Source organism: Pezoporus occidentalis, unplaced genomic scaffold (genome assembly GCF_034315485.1).
Source record: "Pezoporus occidentalis ecotype Australia unplaced genomic scaffold, CSIRO_AGI_Poc_V1 ctg30, whole genome shotgun sequence".
Taxonomy (NCBI): Eukaryota; Metazoa; Chordata; class Aves; order Psittaciformes; family Psittacidae; genus Pezoporus; species Pezoporus occidentalis.
In genome coordinates this window covers 2,033,043-2,059,904 of record NW_026914941.1, presented here as the reverse complement: position 1 = coordinate 2,059,904, position 26,862 = coordinate 2,033,043, and the positions used below count along the sequence as shown (strand labels likewise).

Below are 26,862 nucleotides of genomic sequence, written 5' to 3'. Positions count from 1 at the left end.
CAGTATATTAGAAAGAAAACCCCATTAGTTAGACCTTGGCAGCCACCTGACAAGAAATAAAACCAAAACCAGAGCAAAAACACAGTGGCATTTTCTAGTTTATACACCTGCTATTTCAAAACATTAGAATTATGGAAACAACTCGGAATGATGAAAGGTGGAATACCTTTCTTTGTCACAAGATGGTGACAGCTTTGAGTAACAACTAAGCATATGAGGAACTTCTCACTATGGGGTTCCCTAACATGTTGCTGCACACCAGCTGCATTACATTCCCACATCCCCACTGAAAAGTCATTGTTGGGGGTAAGGAGGGGATAGGAAATATCTTAAAACATAGCTGTCACATCTTGGATTCTGCAAATCAAGTTTTCTCAGCTGAAGCCATGAAATTTCTCACATCCCTACACTGATGGTCTTAAGCTCTTTTCATCTTCTTTCTAATTTGGGTCAATCAAGAGAAGCTAAGTCCTTGTCTAACTTAATTTATAAAACTAACATAGATTAACCTTTAAGAATGAAACTCTAAGTTGGATTTATTATAGTTCAATACGGAATAACGCTCAGATGACGTTTACTCAGCTAAATAACAACTGTATCATAACACCATAAATATTAACTGCTTCTGACTGAAAATAAATTTCCTCAATGCAATTTAGAAACTGTGTTTATGAGCATAAGAAACATGAAGTAACTATGTCATTATGTCTTTGCCATCTCGCTTTGGTAGTGTAGATTATTTTTTATGCCAGAGATGGGGAAAAATTAAGTAGCTACTCCAGTAGCTACCACCCAACAGAGATCAGTTTGAGTCTAACGCCACAGATCTGGAAGGTACCCTGGGGGGAATCATTTAGTCCTATCCCCTTCCTGATGGGGGAACCTTTCTGACACATAATTGTGTAACATTTTAAACTTCACTGAGAAAGCTTTTGATTATATTTTTAAGTCTTTATTGCAAATATTCTCTTGGCTACATTATATAAAATACTTACAATTATTTCTGATGCTTCACAAAGAGCCACACATGCTCCCACCAACCCAGCCATCATTGCCCTTTTATTAACTGTTAATAAGAAAACATCAGTCTTAACATCCATGGAACTCGACTAACTATATTGTTTGGAAACTCTAAGACACACCAAAAACTGTTTTCAGTTTTCCTACAGTCAGGGGGGTCCCACTTTTATTATACAAGGATTCAAAGTAGTAATGTCATTAGCACAAAAGTGTTTCAGTTGCCACCTAGAAGAGAATGGCACTGAACCGACTCCTCAGAGTATTAGGCAGTCTGTTAATACAATTATGCATCAATTGCTGGAGTGCCTTGGGATCACTGCATGAGTAACCAAAACAGCCAGCCAGTAATATGATTACAATCTGAGCTACAAGGCCATCTGACTAGCTTTAGATCCTTATCAGTGTATGCCCAGATTAACTGTAAGCACTATATGCAGAACAAGGTCATTTACCAGAGAGTATAGATATTAGGAACCTGACATAAGACTTCTCCCTGGTATCAAATAAAATAATGATTTTTAAAAAGCTACATTTTCTTACTGGAAAAACTGTTAATGTGTCGGAGGCTCAGCACCACATGAAATATGGACATATTACCACTTCCATTGCAGAACCTATCAACATGTAATAATACAAATGTTTCTATTTATTAGCAATTCAGAGACTTAATGATAAGTGTAATAAATCTATCTGCTATTCACATTGGATGTGAACAGCATCCAATAATGTAGTAGAATGGTTGGAAATGCACAAGATGCTACAGTAAGATCTTGCTAAAACAAAATGCTTTATTTTTACCTCTTTCAAAACTGTTTAAGTTCCTCCACAACAATGGTATGCAAGTAAGGGACTGCAACACCATACTCTAATCCCTGTCAAAAGGAAATTATCAGTTTGAAGAAACTTTAGTGTAGTAACAGCCGAACTAGGAAGTTACCTTAAAAATCAAAGCATATTGCCTTCAGTTAGGGAGATGAAGCTACACCGGAGAAGGGAGCAAAGCATGCAGTAAAGAATTAAAAAGCATAACATTCATTGTGTTACCATCTTGCCTTTAGTTTATTCCACATATTCAAATCTACTAGTTCAGAAAGTCACTACATACTTCCTCTCCTCTTAGTTTTAGTTAGCACATACTCAGTATTCTGAAGCCATATCTGCTGGTGAAGTGGAGCACTGCTGCAATACCTGCCAGCTATCCCTAGAAAACACCTTTTATTTCCCCCTTGCCACTCCTCATTACCACTGGCCCGAGCAAAGCTTCACCCTCAGTATCATGTACTATAGTAAATTATTTCTGATGCTATTGATGAGATCTATCCTATTCCACAGAGTCAGTCCCTCATAATCAGTAGCTACCTCAGTTACTTGTTTGAGTATAACAGAAACATAGTCAAAGAGTTAACAGCCATAATGTAACACCCTTTGAACTTTATTCCATATGGTTACTCCCACCATAACAGATGGTGTAGCTAGTTGTTTTCAGTTTACTCCTGACGTACTGTTTTCTGTCTTCTGTTAAAAAGACTGTGGCTAAACAGTAAAACTGACAGCTGCCCGTTCCCGTTGTCCTTTCTTTGCAGCTTGTTATCTACAAGCTCAAGGAGAACACTGTTGAAGGAGGAGACTGCTCATATGCTGCAGGCTCCCCGACTGCTGTTTTTTCTCCTTCCCACTCCTTTCTTTGCATTTGCTTCTCTTAGCTGAATAGGTTGTTTGCGGTCTGGGAAAGAAAAGTAAGAGACTGGAAAACAAGACACGACTTGCTTGCAGCAGAAGCAGACCCAAAGCTAAGCTGCAGAAGTGATAAGGATGAAATAACTAAATAAATCCACTTGAAGAATTTCTGCACAGTTGTTTATCCCCCAGAGAAACTTCATGTACGTAAATGTGCATATAGCTGGCTTCAGTGACCTTTCGTCTTGCCATTCCTCTTCCCTCCACTGCCAAGGTCACAGGTAACTGTATTTGTGATATCAAAAGTTCAGTTCCCATTTTTTAATGGAAAAAAAAAAAAAAAAAAGCCATTTAAGTTTGTTATAGGTGTTTTTTTTAACATATGATCCACACATTTAAACTACCTGATTTTAACATTATTTGATAGGGGGTGAATTTCCCACATTTCTCTATTACGTTTCAGTATGCGTCTGACTGAATTACCACTACCTAAGCTTACCTTGTCAAACACCTCAGCTCTGAGCAATCTGTTTGGTAGGTCATTGTTCTGAATGTTCACCTCAGTTCCACAAGCTTGCCAGTAACGGGGAGAAAACTAAACCAAACCCACTCAACCAACAGCAGTAACAACGGAGAAACCAAACCCAACTTTAACTTTTCCTTCAGTGGTATGAAGCAGAATAATCCTGGGAAAAGATTTATATGCAATGATAACAGGAGTTTAATTGTAAAATTTCTTCCTGAGAGCAGGATATTTAGCACTGTTTGCCATGCAATACACTTAATGTAACATGAGCAGGAAATTCTAAGGAATCCAAAGGGAAAATTACAGAAAAGAAAAGGAGAAGTGAGATGCGCTGCTAGAAAGCAACAAAAAAAATCCTGTCTGGCGTAACAAAATTGGATTCTGGTCTCTAGGGTTCTCCTTGAAAATGTCTATGCACACATTCAGAAACTGTAACTAAATATAATACCGAGTGAACATGAAAAATGAGGTGTTAAACCGGCTCTATTATGAAAGCAACACACACACACATAAAATTCTATGGAGAGCTTTTCCCAAACTGCTTGGAGTTCAGTTTGTTGTTTATCCATGACAGATTTTTGGCATGTTTTTGAAAGTTCTTACAGTTTAATTAATAAAATACAAATCTTATCAAGAGAACATTTCATTAATGATCTCACAGACCAAAGTTTTCTAGTTACCAAATAAACTACTTACACATAGTTTCAGAGAGCCAGGCCGCTAGGTACCATTGTTTTTTCTTCTTTTCTGCTATATATTCTTATTAACTCCCCTAACAGCAAATCATATGGCTACAAGAGAAAAGAAATCCCTGTCATTACTCTTCCATGCTAGCATCATCTCATTGGAAGACAAGGGGAAGTCTGGGCTGCTGAGAGAGGATCAGGGAAGAAAACAAAGCACTAGACAAATCTCTGTTGCAAACCAGCTGGCCTACAGCTCATTCTGCCCTTAGCTCCGAGGTTCACTTTGTCCCTAGCTCTAAGGTTGAAGATGAACTAATACTTTGTCCCTGCCCATGGCAGGGGGGTTGGAACTTGATGATCTTAAAGGTCCTTTCCAACCCTAACTATTCTATGATTCTATGATTCTACACCACTAATATCAAATAGAACCAGGTTTGTGTCTCTGCAAAAGCCAGCAACAAAACTTAAATTTTACTTTCAGTTGTTTGGGGTTTTGTTTTTTAAGTGAACCTCTTCAGTTTAGTCTAAAACTTCATCACAAGCTTATGATGAAAAATAGCTCTGAATTTGAGCTGTAAAAAAAATGCCTTTCATAATATTATGATTTGAACAATACTGTTGTAGTTTGACTCTTTATATTTGTTCATTAGCTATTTCATAAAAATGTCGAAAGAGAGGACAGGCTTCAGTTCCCCATACAGTAACAGGCTTGTCTTTTCCCTCCACACCCAACTGCATGTACTGAAGAGTCCTCTGAATATGACTAACATAAAACAAAAGTCTCAACTTCCTGTTTACTCCACACAATGATAAATTAAGATACTTGTGTTAGGGAAGTAATGACATTTATTCAAGGACTGATTTGTACTCATTTAACTGTATAGCTATCATGTTTTTAAACATCACCAAGATAGTGATGTCCATGCCATTAGCACTGGGTCAATGCACAGTTAGCATGAAACATCTTCATAAATCCCAAGTTAGACATCCCATTTTCTATCTCACATGCCAGTAAAAATACAACATCAAGAACCACATAGATGCTTGACTAAAGTTACACAACTTGCATTTTGTAACTTCAGCCAAAGTTATGGTTTCTCCAAATAATTTAGTTCCAGCTAGATTGCGTGCCTCAGGAAAGGCTGTACATGATTTCAGCCTCTTCATGACTCCTCCTCAATAAGAAGAGGATCGTATTTAATTCAAGACATTCTCAGTCACTTCATTCTCTGACTTAGAAATGGCATTCTTGCTGCCAAATATCACAGTAACATGGCAGTGAGCAAGAGCTGTGATCAATTTTCAGATTGTACTTGGATAACAGATACAGGCATATTTCATGCAGATTACAGGACAGGGAGGTCTTCACTGGATTTTCACTACGATTTGTTCAATAAAACAGAGATGAGCCTAGAAAGCAGGGCAAAAAAAAAACCCAGTAATTTATATAAGATAATGACAACAACATGCATTAATGTACAATGTAAAAAGGCATCTTTTGGGATTATTTCAGCCCCTGTTCAATTAAGTCATTGGCTTTCATTTCTTAGTAAGACCCATTTAAAAATCATCCAAATGCCAACATCAAAACGAAGAAAGGATTATGTACTGCTAAATTATAAAACAATCTGCTTAATGGATAAAAATCAATTCTGCAGACAAGGTGAAATCTGTGCAAATGCCTATTTGGCAAGAAATAACCATTATTCAGTCTTTTTAATGTTTCCCAGGGAAACTTCAATTTACGTATCTTCTATTTACTTGAATTCATGGAATTCAGGCTGCAGACAAATGACCTCTATAGCACCTTATAGCACTATACTATATGTATCTTGATGGCACTTTCTCAGTAGGGTAAGCAAGGGTGTATTTCCTACCTGGAAAGTAGTAACAAGGGATCACCCTCATAGCTCCCAAGACCTGTGCAGATGCTCCACTCCCACAATTTACCAAACACTGTATTACACACATGATAGCGCTGTGAGCATTTCTATCTTTAACTGCTTTTACAGTTATAATTACAGCATCTTCTCTGTGAAATCTGAGATTTCAAAGAAAGGATTATTCCTCCACTGTAACCATGCTCCAAGTTGTCCACAGTCCCAACATTAGCCTCATCAGAGAACATTACAGTATGTTGTGACTACATATAAAAAAGCTTCCAATACTACCTTAGGTCTAAAACATAATTCTTGCCTGACAAAGTTCTGTGCAGATTAGGTCACCTTGAATCATTTAAGCACTAAAGAAAAAAGTAGAGCTGGAAAGGCCTGTCTTTCTGATGCTGCCACCATTACAGGCATCATTGGTGCTTCTTTAGACCTCACTTAACCATTTCAAAGCCTCAGGTCTCTTATTCAGGTAGAGGATCCATTTGGGTTAATCAAGAACGACCAGCCAGAAACACGCTCACTGCCTGTTCCACAAAATGACAATTTTCCCATTAGAAAAAAATGATACCCTGACTTTGTTTTGATTCTACTTGCAACATCAAATATGGAGTACATAGAGTTCAGTATACGTAGTGGATACTGATCTAGCTGGATACAGACATCTGTAATTTTTGTAGAGGCTGAAGAATAAATATGCTGAAGTGAATCAGTCATTGTCAGAAATACTCCAGTTACTTATTATGTGCAATGCATACTATCACTGGGAAGGTTATGTTTCCTTGGCAACTCTCAAATAATGTCCCTGAAGACTTTCTAGTCAATAATGATTTTAGTCCTTGAAAGCTTATTTTCTATATTAACTTCCTGGTTAGTTTAATCCTACCTCCAATTTGTGTTTTATATTGATTATTGTCAGGTAGCCGAGCATTTTTATGAAGGAAAGGTTTCAACCTATACCTTAGTTTTCTTCAGAGATTTAAAGGAGTGCGTCTGAAGAAATGAGAGATGTCAATGAGAAAGAACACTTACAAGGAACCTACCCTATCTTTCACAACAGAAGTCTAGAATCAAACTGAATTAAGGTGAACACTGAAATTACATGGCAAACACTAAATCTCAGTTATGTGTTGTTCTTTCTCAGGTAACTACTACATTAAGAACATGAAAAGCATTTGCAATTTTATTACAGAAATAAGGACAAGGATTGCAAATACTAAACTAGAATGAAAAAACCCAGTTTTAAATTCAGCTGGGCCCAAACAAGTATTAAACACCCCTAAGGCTACTATAGATCACATACCACTGAAAATTAAGATATTGTTCTGAATTAAAAATTCCGTGTCATGGTTTAAGCCCAGCTGGTAACTCAGAAACACGCAGCCGCTCACTCACTTCCCCCCCTTCCTCCCCCGGCTCCCAGAGGGATGGGAAGGAGAATCGAAAGAATGTAACTCCCACAGTCTGAGATAAGAGCAGTCCAGTAACTAAGGTATAACACAAACCACTGCTGCTACCGCCAATAATAATAATAATGATAAGGGAAATAACAAGGGAAGAGAAATACAATCACTCACCATCTGTCAACCGATACTTAACCCGACTCTAGCAGTGATCTAACCCTTCCGGGTAACTGCCCCTAGTTTATATAGTGGACAAGACATGCTGTGGTATGGAATACCTCTTTGGTTAGTTTGGGTCAGGTGTCCTGTCTCTGCTTCCTCCCGGCTTCCCCTCCTCCCTGGCAGAGCATGAGACTCAGAAAGTCCTTGGTCAGAGTAAACATTTCTGAGCAGCAACTAAAACCATCAGTGTTATCAGCACTGTTCCCAGGCTGAAAGTCAAAACACAACGCTGCACCAGCTACTAAGAAGGAGAAAAATGACTGCTACTGCTGAACCCGGAACAAACTTAGTGCAGTAGGAATAGGTATGTAAACTATTACATGGTTAGCACCCTACTAATTTAAGAATACACCAGTGCCATCACTTTGAAATCCAATAGCTTCACACTTTGAAGCTATTAGTGCAGCCAGCAGCCAGGCTTCATCACAAGACTTCTGACTCCACTGGGACTTGCTTTTCCTCCTCTAGCTTGAAGCATCACTCTCGTGCTAGTAGTAAGTAGCTGGACCACTTGTAATGCCTCTCATAACTCGTGCCTCTACATGGCACTTACCTTGGACAGCACAGAGAGCAATTGCTTTGTTTCCTTTTAAGTTTAATGACAGAGATTAAAGGGCCCACAGGCACTAGTTCTTCACACTGAGCACAGTATACCTTCCCCATGGATCATCATCTTCAGAAACTTGATCTTAATTTGCTGATTCAAGATTTTCCTGCCTCTATATTACAGTGGCCTTGAGCACTGCTGCCATCCCTGTATGCGCTTATCCCTTCAGTAAGACTACTATACCTCAATTTGTGTCACACCTCACCAGTTAATAGTTTCCTTTCTTCAGCATCTTTACAAGGCTACCCAGGTAAAAGCTAGATCTTATGACTTAACTTTCCTGCTTACTTAAAGGTTGATTTTTGCAAATATTCACTATCTCATAAAGAACACCTTTACCCTACCTTCCTACAGCTGTAGCAGCCCTCACAGCTCTCCACCTGTGCCTCCAAAACACCATCCCAGAAACTGCCTTTTACATAGCCTCCAGAGAAGTTTACACACAGAAGCTGACACCACCCTGCTGCCATTTCATCTTTAATATCAGCGCATAGCAAATAATACCAAGATCTTTGAATATGTAATTCTGATACTTCTAGAAAATAATGTGAATCTGAGAGAAAAGCAATGTTTTTCTTCACAAGAACTCTTCCAGGACTTACTGAAAATGAGAGTTTTCTGTGATGTTTTAATTTTCTGAGGGTATCATTTATTATGCCATTTCTCCTATGCCATGCTAATAAAAAAACAACTTCCTCACACTTCCCAGTGTGAGTTTCAGTGCTTGATGAGAAACAAAAGACCTCATAGAAGGTTACACAAAGTTGGGAAGCAGTAGAAATTATAACAGTGACAGGTTTTGATTTCTAATAACTCAACATGAAGATGAACTACAGAAGAGTCATCAGGAGAATATACTGACAATATATATCCTCTTATGTAGGATAAAGTCAGTATCCAGCAAAAGATACATCTATTTACAGAGATATTAATATTTTCTACTGAGAAGTGGCAGATACAGCAGAAGGGAAAAGCACAATAATATTTTCAATACTTGTTACAATGAGAAATCTACTGAGGAGTTCCAAAAATCAGGTCTGTTTAATTAATGCAAAACACTCAAACTCCCTACACCTTGAAATATGAAGATTGTAGACTTACATAAGTTGCTCTTTGGCTGGTGTCTAATGGCAAACCAAGTTCAAAATTACTATCAATGTATTACTTTCGTTTGTCAGCTGATGATTTTTAAACTATCCTAATATTCAGTTCAATGGTCAAACTGTCACACTGCTTTACTTTGCTCCTCAGTGGCAACACTTCAGGCAGGGTTGGTTTTTGGTTTTCAGTTGGTGGGATGGTTGGATGGTTTGGGGAATTTTTTAAACACTACCCCAAGAATAAAAAAGGAAAAAAAAAGGCCATTCATTTTCAAGGATATGCTGATCTAGCAGGAAATGCCTATACACTGCTCAAAAGAAGAGAAACAGGCAAAGGCCTCAAGATTAAAACCCACAAAAATATATTATGTGAAATAATGTCACTAGTGTAACATGCCTTGTGCTTCTTACAATGCAAGTACCATTGAAGTGCGCTAATAATTGTTGACTATTAAGAAATATTGAGGGGGACACATTAAATTTGGAATGATGCAACTCAGTTGAAGAAATGAGTTGGGTTCTTTTACAAGAGCAATCTGTAATAAGTAAAACCACTAGAAGGCACTAGAAGTTACTGTCTTCAGAGCTGGTATTTTTCCTCACAACTAAAGCCTTGCTGTAGAACAAATCTCAGCCAAAAAACAGTTTATGGGCAAAGGAAGTCAACTGGTTTTGTAAGCTATAAAGGTCAAAATACTTCTGTGAAATATTCCCTTTGGAGAGCTTGGAAACAACCTTTTTCTCCACAGTTTTATGACAGCTGGTAAAGCAGGAAGACATATGCTTTTATGTATTGCCTAAATAAAAATGACTGATCTAACTTATTAACACTGATTCTCTCAATACGAAAGCAAGTTTCCAGCAATTTTATGAAGTTATTATACATTAGCAGTATCTGCTTTTAGATGAGCAATATTTCGCCTAAACATCTGTTTGCAGGATCAGTTAAAGGATTTTGAAACTATGCTGCCAAATTTATTATCTTACATGGAAACTATTTTTCAGTCCATTGAGAATGATTATTTGAAGCTTTTAAGACTACAGAAATAAAAACAAGCAGTAAGGTCTGGTAAAAGGCATGTCTGTAATTATCTGATTCATAAACTTGGGAAGTTCAGTTACTTATATTTTGAAAGAGATCTAGGAGTTTTCTTTTCCATACACTTTTAGATTCAAAACCAGGAAAGAGACTATACTATATTCTGATAATAGAATCGTAAATTCATTGTAGTAGATAAAATTCAAAAAGACTAAAGAAAGTATATAAAATAACACAGACATGTACAAAAAATAGCCCAGGAAAAATACATACAGCAAAAATACATGCAGCTTCCAGAACAGATGACAAAAAGGCATAGCAGGTGTAAGTAAGAAAATCTATAATTTGCTAGAAATCTTTTAAGAAGGTGAGTCTACTAAATCTCACTCACCTTCTCCACATACAATAAGGAAACCTAGAATAGCCAGATCCTCCCATTTATATAGTAATCCTTGCTCTAGACAGAAGCTGAGGAGTGACACTAGAGAAGCAACACTTCCAACCAATGTGTCAATGAAGTTAATTTATGAATGAATCAAGTTTTCACTTGTGGACTCAAGAACACTTGAGAGGCATGGGCATGCTGGCTACAGTTAACATGTTATTGGAACAGATGTATGTATGCAAGAGTATTGGCCTAGAAGGTAGAAAGGTGTTCAGGCACTCATCTATATCACATTAAGCTTTTTCTGCAGTCAGCTAAGCTCCCTGCAGAGTACAGGCCAGACTTGCAAGAATCCCAGGAAAAGGCACAAGGCAGATACATCTTAACCAATGCTTTTAAGCTCCCTGTCAACATTCAGAGAGAATACTAGAATGCTGTGCATAGAAAGGCGGCTTGGCTTAGAATACACAGTAAACAGGAACTGGAATGTTATTAATAGCTTCAAAAACAGAAGCTGTTAGACAGTTATGCTATTTGTGTTCCTCATACAGACTGCCTCACTTTCTCACTATCACAAATAATACTAATACAGTATTCTCATTAAAGTGCTTCCCATTCCTCCCTCTTCCTCCCTGCTCAAGGAAGTTTTTCTACTTCTTTAACATAATCCAGGTACATACCACTGGGATAACAACAAGAACTCCAGTTATTTTATTAGAAATAGAACACTAGAAAGCAGTGGGACAAGAAAAATCTAAATAGAAGCTTAGAATTTCTAGAGCACAGAAATCAAAGCACACGGCATTACAGACTCCACTTCTCTTTAGGGAAGTAGCAGGGCTTCCTTCAGCCCAGAAAACCCCAACGGTGGAAAGACTCCACATAGGGCTTTTTAACCCCTCTCTCCTGTTAGATCTGTGTCCCACTGTGCTCTCTACTCCAGACAGGCACACCCCACACCTGAACTCTCTACTCACCAGCTTGCTATAGTCTCCTTGCCAGGACAGGCAAATTTTGTTCTGTTAATCTTAAACAAGGTACAACCTCTCTCTCCTCCTCAGCTGGCTCAGGCATGACCTAGAGCATACACACAACATAATGTGAACTAAAAGATTTCATCCTTGTTAGACAGCAGCAGTTCTTTCAAAGATTACAGGCAACCACTAGCAGCTTTAACACAGAAGTTCCACTATTGATTATCTCCTCAAGCTACTCTCAAGGCAAAACCCCTGGTCTCAGAAGATGAGCCCCGCGCTGCAAGTCCTCTCATAACAGTTTAACAACTACTTTCCTATGTTACTTTTAAGAATTTCCTGCCCTCTAACTGCTAGCAGAGATCAAGTATTAAGTTAAAATCAATGTTACTTTTCCACCATTTCTCTGCTTTCCTTAGAGAGTGCCAAGCATCACTGCACAAACCACATACAACACTCAGATCATTTTGCACTTTGGCAGCCAGCAGATCTTCATGCACAGTTTAACATTAAATGGGATTAATAACATATGAGACTGTCACTTGATGGTACAAGGAAAGAGATTAAGCTATGCCAAAAAAAAGAAGAGAGGAATTAATTTACCAGCCTCAAGAGTTAAGGGCATATTTACCTGATCAAAAGTTAAACTGGCACATGTATTGATGACTGCAGGCAACCCCAAAACTCTCATTAGTTAGTTCAAAAGTTCTATCCAGAGATCAGTCTCATTGCTGCTTCCACTGCCCAGGCCATAAGAAGCCCAGAAGAGCCAAACCGGATTTTAGGAAATAGATATCTAGTTTTCATACTGCATAAGGGAAGTAACTATGTTGCACTTTACTGCTGAAGTAGAAAAATTAAGATTCCACTTTCGATGTATTCTGATGGGATGAAAAACAAAGCTACAGAAAACAAGCAGAACTGACTGGCTGGCTGGCACCAAAGGTGCCCAAACAGAACAATTACCTCAAATAAAACATCTACCTTCCTGCCTGTGAGGAGGAAAGGGCTCTAGACAATGAATTATTCTTAAAAAGAGTAATAAAGAAACTGAAGTTTTTAGCAGGAATTTTCAACTGTGAAGCAAATAATCCCTCGCTTGAATAGCTCCACAGCACAGAAGTTCAGACTACCCTTAATGGCAGTCAGCATTTGCGGACTGCTGAATATTTGACTGGGACAAGTCAAAGTAACCTGTAATGCTCTCATTTTCTAACAAGATTCAGCAAAGCAAACACCAAAATCTCCCTGAATAAAATAAAAAGAGAAGGCCACATTTTGAAGACAGACCTTACAAGACATTTCTCTAGCCCAAATGAGAAGCTAAGTGAACTGAAGAACCTTTGCTGAACTCTCATCACACAATAAAATGAGTTTTTGAACAAAGACATTTCCTAACCATAATAAGAAATATAATAAAAGCTGCCCTCCACAATGGAATTGCTGGTTCACCACTGGTCCCTGAGTACCCTTCTACTTCACAGCAACAGAGTGAATTATTTCCCTCTTCTACTCTTAATGAAAATAGGTTTCCATGAGTATTACAGCACTACTAGAAAAAGTCAAGATGGGGGGGCTTGTTTGGCTTGGTTTTACTTTAGCTAATACATCTAAGCAATAAACTGATGAATTCATCTTTCTCTGTTTCTTCCCAAATGCATAATATTACAGCCCACTGTGTTTTCATCACACTAAACATTACAAACATGTCTTGCAGATGTCATACAATTAGCTTAGAGACTTCAGTGTGATACTGCTCAGCCTGGTATTAGATATTACCTACCGCAGAGATTTTACCATTGGAGTTTTGGGATCCACTGCTGTGCGTGCTCATTTGTACAAAAGCACTCGCCCAACCACTATTGGTATATGTTTCTCAAATTACTTCAAGAAATTAGAGCCAAGCCAAGAGACAGAAAAGGGATAATGATAGAACAAAATGATAAAATCAAAGTATTGAGGAAAATTGAGACAAAATACAGTGATTTAACCCAATTACAGTGTGATATCTCAAGTGTGAAATTCCTAGAAAAACTCCTTAGGATAGAAAGGCAGATAAGGCTCCTGGTCTTTGAATCATAACGTGCCAAGACAGCTCCTTAATCTTGCAGCCTATCTATAGTAAAATTCTGCAGTTCTACAGACCTAAGTTATTTCTTATTTTCCTTTCCTATCTAATGCTAATGTACAGACTGAGTAACAGACTCTCAGCCAAGATTAAGTTTTCCAGTTATTCTTATTCCAGTGCCTACCCTTTCTGAGAATCTCAGCAAGGCTCATCAGGGAAGGGTTAGACAATTTTACACCATCATGCCTCCTATCCAACTCCTATCATGCCTCTAAAGAGGAGACGAAAGCGTTAAGCATTGCTTCTGTTCTCTCTTCACACATGCTAAGTGTAGCCAATGTTTTGTGTCCAAACAGATGCTTTCCTTGCTTCAACAAAAATGATTTTTAAAAATACAATATGTTATTGATGTGGATGTTTTCATTCATTTGCCACATTACTCACCAAGTGCTATTTAATGCAGGTAACTGAGGACACGTTACAGTAAGCTGAACTAAAATCAGTACAGAGTAAAAGAAAGTTACTGTAGGAATAATTTGCCCAGGTAGAATAGAAATCATTAAATTACCTCATAGTACCAAACAAGCTTGTGCAGCAACTCATTCACTTACTAGAACTGAACTGACAAATACAACTCCCAGTTTTGGACCCTTCCCTGTGAACAGAATCCGAACACAACTCCATCGCAATTCCACATGATCTCACTGCTCTTTGGTATTAAATTCTGAACATTTCTCTGAAAACCCATGAGACCCCAATCTGGCAGAACTTCAGCAGACTATATTCACACTGAAGATGGGCTTGTCCATACCAATCAGAAGATTTCCAGACTCCAAAGCTGAAGGAAAGTCTTGACACTGTAAAATTTTGGTAGACACTAGAACTAAGTTATCAATACAAATCACATAAAACCCCCCTTGTATTTTTCCAGGATACAATCCACTGTCTAACAAATTCATGAATATTTTAGGAAAGCCTCCAAAATTGTATATATAGATCAGAAGCACCTTTAATAATTACAATTTCCAGATATAACTCAAGTGTTGCTAGCCAAATTTTAAAAGGCCATGTAGTTTTTATGCAAATAAAGTGCACAATTTCCCCTGCACATTTCCAGCTCAGTTTTGGCATTCTTGATGACATGTTCCTCGCAGACACATCTAATGCTTAGTTATAGCTATGCTAATTTGACAAGAACTTTAGTTAAAAAACCCTCACTTCACCATTAAGGAGGTGAAATAATAATCAACATTTCTGCAACTGGAAGTAATTTGTTCTTATGTTTACTATTGCTAATTTCTAGCCATAGGGAAACTTCCTTTTACATAGTGCCTTCACTTCCTTTTTTACCGGACATTTATAAAGAGAAGTTCAGCATCATTTTAGAAAGTACAGGGACTATGTGTAATTGGGCCTTACAGACACTTGTGCCATCTTGTACAGCCACAGAGAGAAGTAGCGTTTATCCACTTTTAATCTCAACCAAAGGGGCATCCTCAAGAATAGTTAAACAGGCACAGGACCAGAGTGCAGGAAGCATCCCTGTATGGATAGAGCATAAAAGTGTAACAGATATTTCAGATGCAAGACTTCCTGACAATTGCTTCTAAATTAAACTATTAAACTTCCGACAAGCAAAGCTATCCCTACCCTTATGATAAGTACTTTAGCAATTCCTCATCACACCAAGCAAGAATGAGTATGCAATGCAGCATTACACCTCCAGGGACTGAGAGAAAACAGAGGGATTACATATGTCTTGCAATAAGGAACTAAATCTAATCTACACTATTTGGCAGAAAATATAGAGATAACTCAAGATGGGACGTTCTGTTCACCAACTGAAATATGAATTATAATATAATTAGATCATCTAAATTACTTGTAACATTTATTCACAGAATAGGTTTTGCTAACACCTGGTTTCCTAAACCTTCAGCTACTTACTTTAAGTACACAGTTTGAAGCCTGATTATTTTGCAGCCTTGTGGTAGCTGAACATCAGAGCACAAGTAGTTAACCACCACCACAATACTGCATGAGCTCCAGACAATTAAAAAGGACAACTTGACAATCGAGTAACAGATACACACGTGCACATCCATGTGTGCACTAGCAATATATCCTCATACAGTTCATTTTAAATTCTCACTGTTTCTTGTAAAAACAGTCACAGTGTAAGGCTGCTACTGTATCATTAAGCAGCCATATAAATGCACAGAACAAAGCCTGGCTCCAAACCGCCCACCCATAAGTCAATAAATAATCACAGAATCATTTTCCCTTCTGATGTCTTCCCTCTCCTATAAAGATCTTTATTTAAACTGAAAGCAAATCCAGGTCTTGATATTTACTACCAAATGCACTTTACTAAACTTTAGTAACCCAATCTGTCAGAGGCAAGATGTATTATCACATACTAAATTGCAGCGCTCTTGTCACCCAATTTTAGACTTAAAATTGTGCATGTGGGGAAAATCTACATTAAGTCACTTCAAAGCAGACACCATCACCATTTCCAACCTCAAACTGTGTCCAATAATGCCATATTATGCCTTATTCTTCTTTGCCTCAGAAGTAATACAAAAATCAGTTAAAATATGTTCCCAGAAGCCAGTGTTATTTCAGGTTGGAAAGCATTTAGAATTCACATGCCTGCATTACCCTTTACTTCTATTCATTATTGTCCTATTTCAGAGATCTTATTTCTACAAATAGTCTTCACACACCTTGCTAACTGTCTCCTCATTTCCATCTTCCTTACTGATGCCATAGCTAGGAATTGAAGCATAGAATTTGTCATCCAGATGGCGACAGAATCATTTTTTTCAAAAATAAACAGAAGAACTCTGCCTTCCAAGGTTATTACTTCTATCAGTTCTTATTTCAAAGAGAGTAGGGAGAAAAGGGGACACGAAAATAAGCTCACTACGTGCTAGTGAGAACTATAGCATTTAAAAGTACTGCGTAGCAAGTAAATGGAGAAGGGGATATTTAAAAAGATATGCTGGTACAAGAAGAGTTTCTTATAATATTAACCTTTTCTGAGGAGGTATATAAGGGAAGGGAATACATTTCCTGTATTCCTATTACATGGTTTGAAAGCTCAAGCTCAGAATTATAAGGAATATTTATCATGAAACACAGCAGAGATTATAGCACAAGGATTTATAATCAGGTACTTCCTCTGTAAAAAGTTCTGATAGAACAAATTGCCATCAGTTTATCACCCGATAATCCTCGTGTCTCATGGGCTGCCTTTCTTAAAAAGAAAATTTGACACAATGTCCTGGGTTCAGCAGTAGCAGTCATTTTTCCCCTTCTTGGTAGCTGGTGTAGTGCAGTGTTTTGACTTTCAGCTCGGGAACAGAGCTGATAACAAGCGATGTTTTGGTTTGGCCAAGGACTTTGTGAGCCTCATGCTCTGCCAGGGAGGAGGGGAAGCCAGGAGGAAGCAGAGACAGGACACCTGACCCAAACTGACCAAAGAGGTATTCCATACCACAGCACGTCATGCCGAGGAGGTGACTGGGAGTTAGCCGGAAGGGCTGGGAGACTGCAGGGTTGGAGGAGGTATCGGTCAGAGCTTGGTCGGGCTGGGGGGGCGAGTTATCGGTCGGCTGGTGGTGAGATGATGTATTCTCTTCCCTTGTTATTTCCTTTATCATTATTATCATTGGTGGTAGCAGTAGTGATTTGTTATACCTTAGTTACTAAACTGTTCTTATCTCAACCCGTGGGAGTTGCATTCTTTTTGATTCTCCTCTCCGTCCCTCCAGGAGTAGGGGGAGGGCAAGAAGGGGGGGAGTGGGTAACAAGCTGTCTGGCTGGGGTTAAACCACGACAGTTCTTTTTTGGCGCCCAACGTGGGGCATCGAGGGGTTGAGATAACGACAGATCTGACTGGATTAATAGTCACTCGTCACAATGCTGATTTATTGGCTCTCAGAGTTGTTCTTGTTGATCTCACAGCTTCAGAATGTTGTAACTTACGTAGAGCCGGTATTTGCTGTGATAGTGTTTATCAAGTGTGGGGCCTGGGCTAAGGTTCTTGTCTCACTGTGCTTTATGGCAATGGCTTGTAATACGGGCGGGCTCCAGCAGCAGGGCGGGACGGACGTGGCCGTGGACTTGTACCTGGCCGTCCGGCTGCTCTTCACCGTCCTGGCCCTCACCCTACTCTCCATCCTCGTGAGGCCGCGGGGAGCCGAGGGGGAGCGGCCCCGGGAGCCGGCGGCAGGCGAACCGGCCCGGGAGAGCGGCCCCGGGGACCAAGCGGCGGCGGGAGCGGGGCCGGAGGCCGCGAGGGGACGGCTGCCGGTGGAGGAGGTCGGGGCGGTCGAGGAGAGGAAGGAGGCGGCTGCCGAGCAGCGGGAAAAGGCGGCGGAGGAGCCGAGCCCCGCGGAGGAGCCGAGCCCTGCGGCCGAGCCCAGCCCCGCGACGGCCGATGGCATTTCCCGGAAGCCGCCCGCCGAGCCCCAGGAGGATGCAGGAGACCACGCAGCATTTCCCAGGAAGGCAGAGGAGGAAGAGCTGGACTCAGGAAAAGAGAAGCTGGCGGTGGGAGAGCCGGCAAGCACAGCGGCTACACCAGCCCCAGTGACAAGTACAGCAGCATCAACTGAGAGTTCTGGAGGTTTTGAATGGCCTTTGAGTATCCTTGGGACCTGCCTGCTGATTGTGATGGGGATCAGCATGTTGGCACACACACAGACTGTGTTCTACCCACAACCATTTTGTCTGATCTCAAAAGTTAAGCAGAGTCAGGTTTGGTTCTTATCTGGGGTTAGACGACGATGTAGGGGGACCAAGAGGTTTTCCCCAAGGCTGGGGAGTCATGAGTGGCAGGGTGTGTGGGACAGTATGGGCAAGTATCTAGTCCACTGGGCCCCTCCGGTGCTTTGGAAGCATCGGAGATGGAAGGCAGCTGTATGGAGTCCCCAGCAACAAGCTGCAGAAACTGCTGAAGGGGACAGTGAATTATTTTAAGCCTGGTGGGCCCATGGCACTTCAGGCCATCAGAGCAGAGATGCAACATAGAGATGGACTCATGATCGAGGGGTGGACTTAGCAATGGACACTATTGCCCAGGTTATTCACGAGTGTGAACACTGCCCACAGTCTCTCCTGATCTGGAAGACTGTTACAAGAGATGGAGCCTGACATCATGGACCAGATGGACTCAGCAGCTTTATAGGGACTGGTCCATGCACTAAGATAAGAGTGCACTGAGATAAGAGTGATGGTATATTGAAAATGTGGGATCTGAGCATGACGTGAATGGTATGGAATAAGGGGTGGATAATGTCCTGGGTTCAGCAGTAGCAGTCATTTTTCCCCTTCTTGGTAGCTGGTGTAGTGCAGTGTTTTGACTTTCAGCTTGGGAACAGAGCTGATAGTGATGTTTAGGTTTGGCCAAGGACTTTGTGAGCCTCATGCTCTGCCAGGGAGGAGGGGAAGCCAGGAGGAAGCAGAGACAGGACACCTGACCCAAACTGACCAAAGAGGTATTCCATACCACAGCACGTCATGCCGAGGAGGTGACTGGGAGTTAGCCGGAAGGGCTGGGAGACTGCAGGGTTGGAGGAGGTATCGGTCAGAGCTTGGTCGGGCTGGGGGGGCGAGTTATCGGTCGGCTGGTGGTGAGATGATGTATTCTCTTCCCTTGTTATTTCCTTTATCATTATTATCATTGGTGGTAGCAGTAGTGATTTGTTATACCTTAGTTACTAAACTGTTCTTATCTCAACCCGTGGGAGTTGCATTCTTTTTGATTCTCCTCTCCGTCCCTCCGAGAGCAGGGGGAGGGCAAGAAAAGGGGGGGAAGTGAGCGAACGAGTTACCTGACTGGGTTTAAACCACGACACACAATTCCCTGTAATTATTATTAATTAATATAATTAATGAACCATATCCAATAAACACCATTGCTTTGTATGTATTTGAACCATCAAGCATAAAATCTCTTCAATTTCATGCCCTATGAAAGTGATTTCTTCATTTCTTTAGAGACCATGCCTCTATATATTCCCTGCATGCATTTAATATTTCTTACATCATGTGTATTTACACCCCACAAACGACTCTGTTCTTCCTTCTTTTTGATCTCTTTATCAGTAATTAATACCAAACTGTAATATCACCTTTTGTGACCGTAATCTGTTGCCAAGGATACTAGGAATATAATTATGATTTTATTGTATATTAGCTGAAAGACTTTGTTGAGAGTGCAGTTCGGACTCATCTAGTGTAAATGACACCCACGTACCTCCTTTCACCAAGATATTGTGAAGTACTATGAAAATTATATACCCAAAACTCCTGTGACTTAAACTCTATTATATGGACATGGAACCTAGAGCACAAAGCCTCTGAAGGTCAAAACCTCAACTGGAAATGAAATTCAAGTGTCAGCCTACTTCTGGCTGCTAACTCCAAGGAGGCAGCAATGTGCATATTTGCTAATGACAGCCTTCCACTAGAAATTCTTACTTTGTGGGACTTTAGCTATACAATTATACACTGTAAAATCCCCAATGCTATAGCTATTCCATCTGACTGAGCAGAAGCACCACTCTTAACACAGGTTTTGTCATTCCTCATCAGCATGGTGCAGCTGCTACCTTTCTTGCCAAAACTGAGAGCCCTCAGGAGGAAACATCATTTAATTAGCACAGGTTACACTCCAAAAAGCACAGAACATGAAACAAAACTAAGCCAATGTACCAAGAATTAAATTTTTGTAATTGTAGTGATAAAAAAAAAAATGCAAGGGAGACTCAAATAGACAGAAGCCCACCACCAGACATACTCATCTCCTTGGCAATTCCCAGCAATGTTATCTTGTTGAATGTGCACTCCCAACACCAGAGCAATCAACCTTCTGCCTGTTACTACAGGGTAACAGCTGCGCAACGAGAGCACAGCGGATCCACTTGAACAAATGTACAGTCCTGACTGTAGACCTTCAGTCTCTATGGATCTCAGGGGAGCCAACCTGAGAAGCCTCCCAGTAGCTATGGCCAATTTAGCATAAGAACTTACACTTTTAAAGGAAGAAAAGGTCTCTCAGCAAGCTGTTCATCTCTAGCTACAAAGGCAAAGAATCGGCAACATTACACAAGAGGCAGAAATAGCATCATTTGAGGAAAGAAGAAATTGTGGTGCAAACATAGAAGTCTCTTAATCACTTGAAAGATCACCCTGTGATACCCAAGTGCTTTGACAGCATGGAGCTCTCATACACAACACAATCCTAAACTGTACTGAGCATCTTTGAATGCTGATGTTAATTAGGACACCACCATCCCTGGTAACTCATTTAGTAGAGAATACACTACAGTCAAAAGCTTCTTCTTATCTTAGATACTGGAACTGACCACAAAACTTGTGGGGGTTTTGCATCAACTCATACGATGAGATTTATACACAAGTTGTCACCTGAAATTAAAGGGAGCATTTAAACTCTTGAAGTTGAGCAGAAAGATAAATCCATTTTAAGTGCTAGTCAAAAGCTATATGGTTTATGGGCTCTACATTGAATAAGAGTCTTCCTTGAAAAATTCATATACTTCATTGTACACTCTTTGTAATGTCCTACAAATACTTTGCCTTATTGTTACTAGTAGACACGAGTTAGCTCTAAAGATCTGTGTACTTACCCTTTCCCAAAACTGCCCGATGTAATTTTAGTCACTTTACAACATGAAATTGTTTTGTGATGCAGGTAAGTGATTCAATTCATGATGTGCAAGAGACTGCGAAGACGATCCTCTAACGTCAGTCCTAAGCATAGGCTGCTCTTTTTAACCTATTTTTGTTGCTTGTTTCACCAGATAATGAAATTTCCTCTCTGTGTGTCGGCCAGTAGAGGGAAGCATCGCATTCCCAAACCTGACAAAGCACAACGTTACCGTAACGCACCAGCACAAGTAGGAATGTCAAAAAAAAAGTCCTTTCCCAATTAAGCTTTTTAAAGCTATCAGTTACTTGCACTGGACAGTATCGATGCTGAAACTGCCACAGAAAGCTGCAGCTCTCTCATCAGATGATGTTTGCTTTTGGAGCCCTTTGAAGTACTGCTTCATGAGGAAGGAGAAGGCAAAATTCTGTGAGGGGGAGTTTAATTTTGCCATGAATACTTTATTGGGACTCAGAGCTTGGTGTCGGGTTGGTTGTTTCTCCCTAACATGTTATAAAGTTCAGTTCATGCCTGATTACAGTGGCAGTTAAGCATTTGGTGAAGCAAATCTCTAACATAAAGGCTCTCCTGTTTTCCTCTTAATTATGCTTCCAATTTCCAAGGTGAAGGGATACAAATTCCTTTAGAATAAACTGAAGCAGTAAATTTTGCTTGGAAATCATGTGAAGGTAAGAATTAATAAGTACGTCCCACCAACACACTTTTTATAAAGCAATACCTGACATTTAACACTGAATAAAAATTGTATTACTACTATATTTTCGTAGCAGTGCCTGAACAGCTTATTGACTGTTCAGTAGCAGCTGAGGTGTTAATAGAAGCAGAACTACTCAAGAAGTATATCTGGCCGTGAATACTCATTTCAGCTTGTTATTGCCTGCCTTAATTTACCACCAGAAGCTACTAAGTAATTTGAAGGTAAAGTCCTGCCTTTTGTACTTAACACAGTCATTTTGGGATATTTAGCTTCCTGTGCTCAAACTCTCATGTTGCAGTTGTTATCACAGGCTGGTATAAAAGCAAACACGACAGCCCTTTCGCAGCTTTAACATGCATGGAATCAAGAATAAGAAAGTCAAGAGACTGTCTGCAAAGCAACAGAATTAGGAAGGTGGAGGGAAACAAAAGCAGATGAGCAGCTGACCAAGTCTTGGTGTTTCAAAGCTATTAGAGTCACAGAATCACTGCGTTTTGCAGCAAATTAGCAGCTAGGCTTGACCTAGTATCATTCCCATATTGAACATGACCACAACATAAGCCTATCATACTTACAAAAAGCAAAAAAATTCAAGAACAGAAGACAAATTAAGGTTGATGTCATACTTTTGAAAGACAAATCTGTTTGGCTTTTTTCTTTTTCGAAAAAAAAGTTTTAAAAAGTTTTGTTTTTCCAGAAATCACAAAAGACCAATATTTGCTGTATAGTTCTGGAGCATTATGAAGGGAAAAAAAGAACAACCTAAACAGATTACAGTCTTAAAGCCCCTCTTGTAACCTGTTGCAACTTCAAACTTTCATTCTGTATTCATTCCTCTATTTAACGTCAGTATTCTCTGCAGTGTCTTGTTTGGGAACACTGGAGAAATGTTACTGTTGAAGTTGGCACAGCTTTCTCCTCTTCAACCTACCCCACTACCAGCTTTGTTTGCTTTTTCCTTCAAATAAAACAGCACCTGCTCAATCTACCTCTCACAACAGAATAAACACCTATGTACCCTCCTTTTCCAGGGCTCAGAAGCAGCAAGGGGAAACAAAGTTGTCTCCAATGTTCTCTAACCTTATTTCTAGCCCACTTCACATGACAGGTGAGTTTTTCTTCATTACTCCTTTAATACTCTGCTAATAGTCTACAAAATGCATTTTTAGGGGCCATAGTGTCACAACTTGCTGCAAACCTGCAATAACAAACAAGACCTGGGTAACTGAATCACAGTTCAGTGACATCACAAGTCCAGATGCAATTCTGTTTTAGACTGTGATGAAAGGCATTCTCTGCTGAGCATGATCACTTAAGCTAGAATTGTTTCTGGTACACGTGGAAGCTTAAATGCTCTATTTTTTTCATTTTTTGAGATCTAGAAATCCTTTGTTCCCATAATTTCTCCTCCTACAGTTATTGTACATTCATTAGCTTAAATCTAACAGAAACAGAAAATAGGCTTAAATTAATAAAAGCCTAGCATTCAATATGAAGAATTTTTTACTAGTTCATACAACTGTACATCTGAGACCATTTCATAAATATTCTCAAAAAAACTTTCAGTAACAGAGCTTATGAATGGCAGTAAGTCAGAGAAAGCACTGATTAAGGGATGATTTAGTCCTTCCTTATTCTTCCCCTGAACATGCTCAACCAAGTTACTGGACTCACGCCTCTATATCAGTGTATTTATTAAATAGGGATCTGTAGTAGTGCTCAGTTGCAGACAACACTAGAGTTCAGTGTAGCTGTGCCTTAACCTTTGCAGCCTGTAAAGCAAGCACATTATTTTCAGACAGGCTCATTGATTTTAGATAAGGGCTAAACACTTTCTCATTACAATATCGCCTTAGTAACTTTCTATAAACTTGATTTTTTAAATTGAAAATAGAGGGGGAAGTCCTCCTATGAGAAAAAGAAGAGAGAGGAAGGTTTTCCTGACATCCACTCCTTCTAACATGGAATTTGGCGGGTAATCCTCAGCCTGCCATTGACCAGGAACATCCAACTTATATTTCTATGAATATGCATCTATTTTCAGCTGCTTAGCAATGAATTTACCAGCAGTTGTCACATTAGTTGAATGCACACGATCAGCTTTGGTCCCATTCTCATTCATTTTGTTGTCAGTACTTGGATTTTAAATAAGGCTAGCATCCCATGCAAACTGCTTGTTGGTTTTTAACAGCAGTTTCCCCCAAGTGTTTTAATGGGCTATTTGTTCTAATTGCCCAAGGAAGAAAAGCTGTATTTCAAAAAAAAATCAAAGTGGATATACATACCTGAGGATGTTCTATTCCCCAGTGGTCACATTTAATCTATTCATCCATTTATTCAGCATCAACACTACTCCCACCCCAAACCTTCAAGCACTGTAACCTCAAGAGTCTGCAAACTCTTCTCATGCATCGCTACAAGTGACATCCTTGAAACTACTTTAAAGATTGCACTCAGCTCCTACACCACTAGGCAGACTCTGAAGTTGAGTTATAAGAATTTGGGCAATAGCAATCAGCTATTTTTGGCGATATCTAGGGTAAGAATAACGCCACACAGACCTGTCTCATGACACTCCATACAGAAACTACTACATCTGCTATTTGTTGCACAGGATGCTTACATTACTTGGCTTCACTTAATTTGTTGTTTTATTTTGTCCGCAGTAATGCGATGAAGTCATGCAATCCAAGTACATCTTGCTCTCCATCCTACTATCTTACACATTACAATGTATATGTCTCTGGAAGCAATGGGAAAAAGATTTGGTATATTACCTCTGTTAATATGAGTGTTTTCAAGTACATTCTGAGGAACACTTTAACTTAAATTCAACAATAACTCTGTGGATGGTTTTCTTTCATGAGGATGTATTGCTTTCCAGTGATGATTGAGTCACACCTTAGAAGAAAAATAGAGATACAAATCCTAGACACCTAAGTTCAGTAATTGAAAGCCTAAGCTTTTAATGTGCCACCCTTTCTGGAAGGGAAAAAAAGAAGTTAATTCCTCTCGCCTGGACAAAACGCATTGTTTTTCTTAACTGTGATTAATACATCAGAAAGCTTGAGTGGGAAAGCTTCAAAGCAATTTATCCTTACCTTGTGTAGAACTTGAGCTCCAAGTAAATCATATTATTACTTAAGGCTACTTATTAGAGCTTCCATTGAACTAAAGTACTGTTACACTAACAGACACCAGTATGTGGATATTTCTGTGTATTTCTGCTGATTTTTTGTGGCATTTTCAAGTCGGGGGAAAAAAAAAAAAGTGCAAGCACAATAAGCATTCTCAACAGGTAGCCACAGATCACTTAGAGCCCAGTAAAGCCACATAGCTATGATTGTATTACTTGATGTATTGCAATCAGAGATCACTTCAGTTGTTATGTACATATAATTGAGCCACAGTGAAGGAAAAAAATATAAAATACTAATACTACATGTGAAAACCAGAACTCTTGGGCAAGCACAGATACGTGTTTTCAGGTTCTGAAAACTTGCAACATTCAGCTGAAGCACAAAACCAGAAATCATTTCAAATGCAACTGCCGTCACATTCTAGGAATGACAGATAGCTGTTTCCAGTATCTGAACTCCTAGAATTGCAGGACAAATTTTGCTATGACAGAGTTATAGGGATCAGTAAATCAGGGCAAACAGTTAGCCTCACCTCTGCTGGTGATTTATGTGCCACTATCATCCTGTAAACTCACGTCTATGCAAAACTTCAATCAAGTTGCTACAATGTTGGGGGCACAGGGGATATGTGGTTAGATTAATGTCCGATTAGGAAGCAGCTCACCACTGAATGGGTAGCTTTACTGAAAAACACAACGCAGTAATGTATTAATGCACCAAGTGCCTTTTTCCTCAGCTGGGGTTTTTCCCCCTCAAAATAAAAGGAAGATCTCCTGTCTTTAAATTAACCATGACTTCACATACTATGTAACTCCTACATAACAGTACTATGAACACTTTCTTTAAGGGTGGCTTGTGATTACAAGCAGGATACTGACACCTCTGGACCTGTTGTGAACCACACTATTTTCACTTAAGTCTTCACATACGCATTTTAAGTACATGCTCTTCTGTAAACAGTTGGAAGTGTGGAAACAGGGAAGAGCGGGACAGAAGATGTTAATACAGCATAAGTAATACTGCAAATACTAGTCCTAGACTAGACAGCAAAAGAAATGACACCTTCCATATTTCTCATGTACTTCAGCGAAACTTGTATCTTAGAATGTAATGACAGAACAGCCACACTGTTTTACTTCGCATAACCAAATAGGAGGAGTACAAACTTTCTAGCTAAAGAAAGAAGCTTTCTTCCACGCAAAGATACTCAGGTTAGTACAGCGTATCTGCAGCCTTCAAAGCCTGTCATGCCAGGGAAAATAAGAATTAACCTTGACTTCTTAAGTTATCAACAATTTCGTTGTAGTAAACAAGTTAGCTTTGTAGTACAGTACTGCTGCTGTTCAGTAAAATAAGTCAAAAAGGTGATCAAGGCTAAGCATATTATGAAGTGTTTTACACTGTTCAGATACATATATTCACACATGTCCTTCAGTAGCTATTAAAAAAAGGAAGGGGAAAGAACAAACCAAGAAACACACACAGACTTCACCTTGTCATTTTCAATAGGTCAAGTTCAGTTAGTTCTTTGATGTCAAATATAACTGCTTAGGAACCTTCCCTTCTATTAGATTTTACCATAGGGCAAAACACACCATACTTACAATACTAGTGTTAAGCATGTATGAGGTTATGAATACCAGTGAAAACAATATGCTTATATAAGTTTGAATAACTTTTCATTTCAATATCCTTCTTTGGCCCCTATTACACCAAAATGTTGCTAC

At 39.5% G+C, this 26,862-nt stretch overlaps 1 long non-coding RNA gene across 2 annotated transcripts in view; it reads right to left on the bottom strand.

Moving 5' to 3' along the window:
* LOC134168119 (uncharacterized) overlaps positions 1 to 26,862 on the bottom strand; it is a 55,344-nt gene that overhangs the window by 15,682 nt on the left and 12,800 nt on the right. The window contains exon 2 of one of the 2 annotated variants that reach the window (XR_009966429.1): positions 11,532 to 11,631. The exons of the other annotated variant lie outside the window; for it this stretch is intronic. This is a non-coding gene — a long non-coding RNA (uncharacterized LOC134168119). The remainder of the gene's footprint in view (positions 1 to 11,531; positions 11,632 to 26,862) is intronic. 2 annotated transcript variants of the gene reach the window in all.